This window comes from Sapajus apella, unplaced genomic scaffold (assembly GCF_009761245.1).
Source record: "Sapajus apella isolate SASKATOON/1434 unplaced genomic scaffold, GSC_monkey_1.0 scaffold57, whole genome shotgun sequence".
Classification (NCBI taxonomy): domain Eukaryota; kingdom Metazoa; phylum Chordata; class Mammalia; order Primates; family Cebidae; genus Sapajus; species Sapajus apella.
The window spans coordinates 171,938-180,923 of record NW_022436997.1 but is presented as its reverse complement, the minus strand read 5'-3'; the positions used below and the strand labels follow the sequence as shown (position 1 = coordinate 180,923).

At 42.5% G+C, this 8,986-nt stretch overlaps 1 protein-coding gene and 1 pseudogene across 2 annotated transcripts in view; both read right to left on the bottom strand.

The window, feature by feature from the left end:
- PIAS2 (protein inhibitor of activated STAT 2) overlaps window positions 1-8,986 on the bottom strand; it is a 170,338-nt gene that overhangs the window by 31,328 nt on the left and 130,024 nt on the right. The window lies entirely within an intron of this gene.
- Window positions 6,346-7,096, bottom strand: LOC116528113 (annotated as a pseudogene). Its single transcript, XR_004258859.1, has one exon. The product of XR_004258859.1 is annotated as a small nuclear ribonucleoprotein Sm D2 pseudogene (transcript).

Here is an 8,986-nt window from a genome sequence, read left to right as displayed (position 1 = left end):
GTATTTTCAGGAGAGACAGGGTTTCACCATGTTGGCCAGGCTGGTCTTGAATTCCTGGCCTCAGGTGATCTGCCTGCTTCGGCCTCCTAAAGTGCTGGGATTACAGGCGTGAGCCACTGCACCTGGTCCAAATCATTTTTTCTGAGTTCCTTTATTATGGGCCTGGGGGTACTCTTTAAGAACCCCCAATACAGTCAGCTTTTAAAATCTTGAATTGCCAATGACCATTCTCATTGTTAATGAACATTGACTTTCATACCAATTAGTACAATACTAGTATTCCCAATACTGCATTTTCTTAAAGAAGGACCCTAAAATTCCATGATTTCCAGCTCCACAAAATCTGGACCTACCCTTGTGCATAGATACATTCTCATATCTTGAGCCTTTACACATGGTGCCATCTTCACTTGGAATGAGTCTGTTGAACTGATCCACCTGAAAAGTCCCTTCTTCCTTTGGTTTTTTGCCAGAAGTTTGTCCTCGTCACAGCAGTTTCTCCATCCCCACCACCTTTACACAGAACTGCTTTGGCACTTATTGCATTAGAAACATGGTTACTTTACATTATAGTTGCATGTGTATGTGCCTTGCTAGACAGGAATGGACTGGCTCTGCCATTTTGATTCTCTCAGAGAGGGAGGGAGAGGAGACAGAGGACAGGTGGAGAATCAGAATGTGTGTTCATCACCAGACAGACCTGGGGTCCACCACTGACTAGCTGTGAGATGTGGGCAAGTTTCTCTCTCAGGGCTTCTGTTTCTTTGCCGTAAAACCACTTGCTGAAGTACTACTGTTTTACAGGTTGTTTGAGGATTAAGTGAGAAGATGTAGGTGAAAAGACCTAGCCAGCAATCTGGGTAAAGTCTAAGGGCACAGGATCTGGAATGAGGTGCCCTGGCTTGAAATTTCATTTTTCTCACCTGCTAGCGTGTGGCTTGGGGCAAGCTATTTCATTTCACCTCAATTTTTCTATCACGTAATGGAGACAACAGCATCTACCTCACAGGACCATTGTAATGATTAAATGAGCTAGCCAGTGCCTGGCATGTAAGAAGGAATCAATAAATACTGGCTATTAGATATTCAATGCAGGCTAATTCCTTTCTGTTTTATGGCATAAATCTGTGCATAGACTTGGGCATTTGTGTTTACTGCCTTTACATTAATATAATCCTGCATGTACCTCTATGCCAGAGGAGGCAGAATATTCAGCCTCATGCAGACAGAGCTCCCCCACACCCATGCCTAAGAGGCGCTAGGACAGGTCCCAGGTATTGGTCATCAGCTCCAACAGCTGCTCTGGAGTCCTTGTTCAGTATCTACTGTCCCCTCTCCCAGACTTGGAAGATTGCCATAGTCAGGGCAGGAAGAACCATCCCTTCCTCCCTCCCAAACCCTGCAGAACCTCCAGCAACATTCCCTTGAAGGGCAGTTACAAGGCAACTAAGAAGGCCAGAGTGGCTTTCCATCTTAGTAAGAGCTCCCCCAAAGCCTGGCACCTATTCCAACAGCTAGACTGGGGTGTAGGGGGACAACAGTGAGCTTCAATGTATATTTCTCCTGCTACCCCTAACTTTTACTTTAGCAGGCTTTCACTGCAACTGAGATTCTCTTGCATAGATGGAAGCCTCTGGAGTAAGAAGGCCTCTCTACAGGCAGATGAGAGCTTCAGGAAGCTACAATTTCCTACAGCCCTATAGGTTCGTTCTGCTATTCAATTATTGCAGGTATTTATCAAAGGCATCCCAACATACTACGCATTATGGCTCTTATCCCTGGCTGCACCTTAGGAATCCCCCCAGGGGAGCTTTAAAAAGTACCCATGCCTGGGTCCCCATCCTCCAGACACTGACTCAGTTTGAAGAAGAGTCCAATCACAGATGAATTTTTGCAAGTTCGCCAGGTAACTGATGTGCATCCAGGGCTGGGAATCACTGGGTTAGGGTTTGTGGATTTGGATGGAGTGGGTGTATTATATATAGGGAGAGACCTTATACTGTCCTTTGAAGCCCATCAGCACCACCTCCCAAGCCTTATATAGTGTAGTTACTGTTCTTCCAAGAGACAGCAGGGCCTGATGGGAAATGTCTTGGGTTGAAAGTCAGTTTGGAGTCTTAATCATTTGATTTTTGGTGAACAGTCTGTGTCTTGATTTCCCTTTAGAAAATAAGAAGAGGTGAAAAGATTTCTGCCCTGTATTCCTCAGGGGATTATGGAATGTAGCTTTTTGGGGGGGGGGGGTAGTTATATAAAAGACTTACTATCCCTAAAAAAGTCAGTACCCTAATACAAACAGTATGTTTTAATACCTTTACCTCTCTTCAGAGCTTAAAACACTTTCCCCTCTAAGCTCTACAACCTTCGAAGGAAATAAATTGGTGGAGGTATTGCCAAGTTAATAATAGCGATTAAAATGTAACCTGGCACTAGTCACAAAATAAGTACAATGTAGTAAGTTTATTATACACAAAATATATTCAATTACAAAACACACTAATGAGCAGTTTAAAACCAGGTTGATTTCAAACTAGAAATTCAAACTGAGTGAAATATATGAATGAGTTCATGCTGGCAAATACTTGGATGCCTTTGGTGTAGTAATTTTATAAGCTTGCACTGCTTCACTGCTTTTTACAATTTTAGTTGCATTCATGCTCCTACTGAGAAGAGAAAATGTTCATATTTGGACTTAAGTAGGGGCTAGGAAAATGAGAACCATTTATTCCAACCTAAGATTTAATAATTAGATAATTTCTGACTATTTCCACTGATTAAAAGGTAGTGTAATAGCACTTGGTAAGTGTTCAGTATCGCTCCGATAGCTTTACATGTATTCTTATCCTCAAAACTGACAAACTCAAAAGGAAAGTACTCTGATTAACCTCATTTTGCACAATGGGAAAGTGGAATATAGAATAATTAACTATGACAAGATTATACAAGCAACAGAGGAAGGCGGCAGAATTCAAACCCAGGCAGTCTGGCCATGGAGCCGATTCTCTTAACTGCAACCTCACTATCCTGCTAGACCCTGCTAAAAAATCTGAATTTCAATTCCGAGTGAGGTAGAACATCTGATTCAGCTTCCATTCTATTGTCCTTCCAGAAGCATCATCCCAAACCACAGAACACTTGGCTTTCTTTGCACTGCTGTCCGTATCAAAGGAGAATATCGTCCTCCATCTGGTAATCACACTAACTGAGCCTGTTTAAGTTTGCTTCTAAGAGTTGGAGGCATTCCATGTATTAGATTAATCCAATCAACAAATACTGAGCACCTATCAAAACACTTAGGTAAAGGAGGGAAAAATGCAAAGTCCTTTCTTGCCCAGAGGAGGTTTACAGCCTAGTGAGGGAGAAAGATAAGCTGCCTCTGCTGGGCAGTGGGATAATTGCTACAGTAGAGGGAAGCACAGGCTGCTAGGATAGCTCCTGACAGAGGCAAGGACCGGGAGTTGGGGAGGGCAAGACTGATGGCAAAGTGTTCCTGGAGAGGTGGCTCCTAACCTTGGCCATGTATTAGAAACATTTCGAGAGATTTTAAAAGACTGCCAACCCCAGACCACAAGCTAGTCTAATTACATTAGAACCTCTCATTTTTTTTTAAAGAGCCCCTAAAGCACTGGTCCCTGAGGAGTAGCATTAGCATTCCCTGGAAACCTGTTAGAACTCCCACACCAAATCTACTAAACCAGCCCTCAAGGGGATTTCAATGTAAAGTCTGAGCAGTGGTTCTGAAGCTTAAACAGGCAACAGAATCCTTTCAGTGCTGCTTAAAATACAGGTTGTCGCATACAGAGAATACTGAAGCCCAGACTGCTAGGTCACCCCCAGAGGTTCTAGTTCCATAGGGGTGGGGTGGGGACCAAAAATATGCATTTCTGACTGGTAGCTAGGGTGCATAATTAAGGAGAACCACTGTCTTAGAGGAAAGGGTGGCTAAACTGGAATCTGAAACGTAAGAGTTGGCAAGCTAAAGGATGTGGTTTATGGGATGAAAACACATTCAGTGATACTTGAGCAACAGCTACATGCCAGGTGCTGCTCTAGATGCTAGGACTCCTGGAGTGAATGCAGCAAAGTCCTTCTCTCAGGAGCTTACCTGTCCAGCAACACAGACAATAGATATTGTCAGAAAGTGACAAATTCAGTGAAGAGCCTCCTACACACCCTTTTCCCCCCAGGTGTGTAGGAGACTCTTTGAGTCGCAGTACTCAGGTAAGAGCTCTCTGTGAAGACAATTACAGCAGACTGATGCTTGTCCTACAGTATCTTTTCTTCCCCATCTTACAAAGCAGGAGAATGTGGGCAGGGCACATGGCAACCAAGAATAAAGATTACATTTCCCAGCCTCCTTTATGAGACCACAGGGCTAAGTTCCTGCCAATGAGATGTAGGCATCAATTTGCTACTTACAGGAACATTTCTGAGCAGTATTAACCTTTGTCTCTCCTTTTCCTCTCTTCCTCCTTCCTGCTGCTTGGTTTGTGAATGCTGCTACCGTAGACCGTAAGGACACAGAACATGTCCCAGGACTGGCAGAGCAGTAGTCAAAAGGAACCAGGGTCCCATAAGACAATGGAGCAGAGCCTCTGTACCAGCCCTAGATAGCAAAGTTCTAGACAAATACATGTCCAGACTGTTTAAGCCACTGACAGCTTGGGTTGTCTTGATATTTGTGACAGAACCTAATACTGGTTCAATGGTTTTTAAGTAGAACCCTAAAAGAAATGAGGGAGCAAAGCATGTTGCTATCTGGAGGAAAAAGCATTCTAGGAGGAAAAAAACCGCAAGAGTAAAAGCTCCTGAAGTTGGGTGATGCTCAGAGTATTTGAGGAACAGCAAGGAAGCTAGGGTGCCTGGAATAAATGGAGAATGTTAAAAGATGAGGACAAGGAGGTACTGATGGAAGGTTCAGATGATAATAGGGTTATTTTTTTAAAGTAAAAATTAGTTCATTTAAAAAGTATGTATAAACATGTACGTTTTAAGGAATAAGGAAAACATCTTTGTAATCACCGCCAAGGTGAGAAGGAGAATGTTGCCAGGTAACTTGAAGTCTTCCTCTGTGGCTCATCCTCTTCCCTGCCCCAGAAGCAACCAGTATCTCCAATTTTTTGATAATCAGCCTGTAGCTTTATAGATGTAAAACCTATATATATATACTTCTCTTGATGAAACCACTGGGTCTACAGTGTATGCACATGTATAAATTTACTAGATAATGCAAAACTGTCCCAAAATAGCTATGCTTCTTCTACCATAGTGAATTAAAGTTCCCTTTGCCCCACATTCTAAGTGCTTTTAGACTTTTTATTTTTTGAGATGAGGTCTTGCCCTGTTGCCCAGGCTAATGACTGAAATGTACACTTTGGTCTCAGCTACTTGGGAGGCTGAGGTGCGAAGCTGCATTGAACTGAGATTGTGACACCACACTCCAGCCTGGGTGACAGTGAGACCCCATCTCAAAAATATATATATTAAAAACTTTTTTTTTTTTTTTTTGGGACACGGAGTCTCACTCTGTTGCCCAGGCCGGAGTGCAGTGGTGAGGCTGCAGTGGTCACTGCAACCTCCACCTCCCAGGTTCAAGCAATTTTCTGCCTCAGCCTCCTGAGTAGCTAGGATTACAGGCGCCCACCACCATGCCTAGCTAATTTTTGTATTTTTAGTAGAGACCCTTCATTAGGCTGGTCCTGAACTCCTGACCTTGTGATCCACCTGCCTCAGCCTCCCAAAGTGCTGGGATTACAGGCATGAGCTGCCGCTCATGCCTGTAAAAAAACAAATTTTTATGGTCTCTCAATTCACAGGAAAATTTTATATTTTCTGAATCCTAGTCCTTTGCATGATGAAGGTTGCCAAGTATCTTCTCACAGCATATAATATGCCTTTTCACTCTTTCTGGTATCTTTAGAGGAAACTTTTCTTTTTTATGACACCGTCTCACTCTGTCAACTAGGCTGGAGTCCAGTGGCCTGATCATAGCTCATTGCAGCCTCAACTTCCCCAGCCCAAGTGATCCTCCTATCTCAGCCTCCCAAGTAGCTGGGACTACAGGCGTGTGCCAGCCACCATGCCTGGCTAATTTTCTAATTTTTTGTAGTGACAGGGTCTCCCTGTGTTACCCAGGTTAGTCTTGAACTCCTGGATTCAAGCAATCCTCTTGTCTTGGCCTCTCAAAATGCTGGGATTACAGGTGTGAGCCACTGCACCCAAAGCAGGAAGCAGCCTTTAACGGAGTAAAATCATAAAATAAATGCAGAAAAAGCATTTGATATAATTTAGCACTCATTTTCCTAGGAACAGCAGTGAATTTTCTTACCTGATGAGGGTTCTCTCTTTTTTTTTTTCCACTAGAAAAAAAAACACAGAGCTTTATTGTTCTCAACACCAGCGGCAGCGGTCTCTGTAGGACCGGGGAGTGAGTTCTGTCGACTGACAGGGATAGGTGGCTCCTACTTGCCGGCGATGAGCGAGTTCCGCAGGACCACAATGACTGAGTCCCCGCGCAGGAACATCTTGGAGATATAGCGGTCTTTGTTGACTGGCTTAGACTTCTTCTTGCCCTTGCCGCTCTTGGGTACCTCAGTCCACATCTCCTTCACGTTCTCCAGCACCATGTTGCAATGCCTATCGAAGGCCTTCACGCGGCCCAGGAGTTTCTTATTGTTGCGGCAGTTGATAAGCACTTGGGTGTTGTTTTTGACGGACTGAGTGAGCACAGAGAGTGGACCCGTGTTAAATTCCTCCTCCTCTCGCTTCTGCAGCTCCTCCGGGGTCATTTCACTCTTGGGCTTGTTGAGGAGGCTCATGTTGGTCACTAAGCTCTCGGTTCACTCCGGTTTCCTCCGCGTTGCTGCTGCCTGAGAGGGTTATCTCTTAACTACATTAATCCGTTAATGAAACATTGCATTTGCTTTTTTTTTTCTTCTGGAGACAGGCCATCACATCCAGCCTGCAGTCAGTTTATATGATATAAAACCATCATTAAATTCATAGGATAAATCCAACAAATCAGTATTTTGTTATCCTTTTTAAAACTTCAGATTCAGTTTGCAAGTATTTCAAATCTTTATAACTATCAGTGATAACTACGTTACATTTTTCTTTTCATACTATCCTTGTTGAGTTTGGTGTCAAGGTTATGTGAGCTGGAGAGCTTTCCTTTTTTTTTTTCTTCTTAAAATAAGCAAGGGACTATTGCCCACCCCACCTCCCCCGAACCGCCTCCCTGCTCACAAATGGTTTGGGGTAAAATATCAGTTATTCTCTTCTTTGAATGTATGATGAACTCACTGGTGAGGTCAGCTGAGCCTGCAGTTCTCTTTGTGGGCAGAGTTATCCATTCATTCAAATGCTTTACGTGACTATAAAACAATTTAGATTTTCAGTCTCTTCTTGAGTCAATTTTAGGCAAATTACACTTTTCCACTACATTCACTCCAACTATATTTTCAACTTTATTGGCATAAATTTGTACCTATCTTTATGTCTTTAATGGCTACAGCATCTCTAATTATCTCCTTTTTGATTACTGATAGTTAATATTTGTTCCTTCTTTTTCTTGATAGGTTTCACCAGTTTGTCATTTTTATTAGTCTTTTCATTTTTTTTTTTTTTTTTTTTTTGAGACGGAGTTTCACTCTTGTTACCCAGGCTGGAGTGCAATGGCGCGATCTCGGCTCACCGCAACCTCCGCCTCCTGGGTTCAGCCAATTCTCCTGCCTCAACCTCCTCAGTAGCTGGGATTACAGGCATGCGCCATCATGCCCAGCTAATGTTTTGTATTTTTAGTAGAGACGGGGTTTCACCATGTTGACCAGGATGGTCTCGATCTCTTGACCTCGTGATCCACCCGCCTCGGCCTCCCAAAGTGCTGGGATTACAGGCTTGAGCCACCGCGCCCGGCCCTTATTAGTCTTTTCAAATAACCACTTTTAAACATTAATTTGTTTCTGTTTCACTTATTTATACTCTTATTTTTTCATTTTTAAAACTTACTGTGGTACTCTAACAATCCACTTTCAGCCTAGCTTTTCTAACATATATTAATAGATTTGAGGCTATAAAATTCCCTCTAAATAATACTTACTCTAGCTGCACCCCTACCAACGTTTTGATATATCATGTTTTCATTGTCATTCAATTATACTTTCCAATATATCTTCCTCTTAAGCTCATGAGTTACTTAGAAGCACATTCCTTAAAAGTTCCAGACATAAAATTTTTCAAATGATCATTTTATCACTTAACTTTAGCTTAACTGCATAGTGGGGAGAACATACTTCTGTATTTCCAGCGTCTGAAATCTGAAATTTATGGCCTAGTATTTAATCAATGTCCCACCTTTATTCAAAATGTATATTCTACAGCTGTTTGATGTTCCATATGTTCACTAAATCAAGTTTGATAATGTTCAATTCATCTATACATTAGTTTTTTATATGCTTATTCTATCTATTACAGAAGAAAGTGTTACCATTTTCTGCAATGACTGGATTTTTAAAATCTCCATGCAGTTCTGACATTTTCTACACTACATCTTTTAGGGTCTTATTACTAGGTGCATATAACTTTTTTTTTTTTTTTTGAGACACCGTCTGGCTCTGTTGCTCAGGCTGCAGTGCAGTGGCGCAATCTCAGCTCACTGCAACCTCCACACTCAGGCTCAAACCATCCTCCCACCTCAGCCTCCTGAGTAGCTGGGACTACAGACACATGCCACCATAACTGGCTAAATTTTACATTTGTTTTTGTAGACAGGGTTTTGCCATGGTCCCCAAGCTGGTCTTAAAACTACTGAGCTCAAGCCATCCTTAACCTCCCAAAGTGTTGGGATTACAGGCATGAGCCACAATGCCTGGCTGCATATAACTTTAAGATGGTTTTATCTAGCAATAATTCTGTGGCTGTTTTGTTTGATACAGGAAGTACTATATCAGAATTCTCTAGGTTACAATTTGCTCAGTGTACCTTTTGC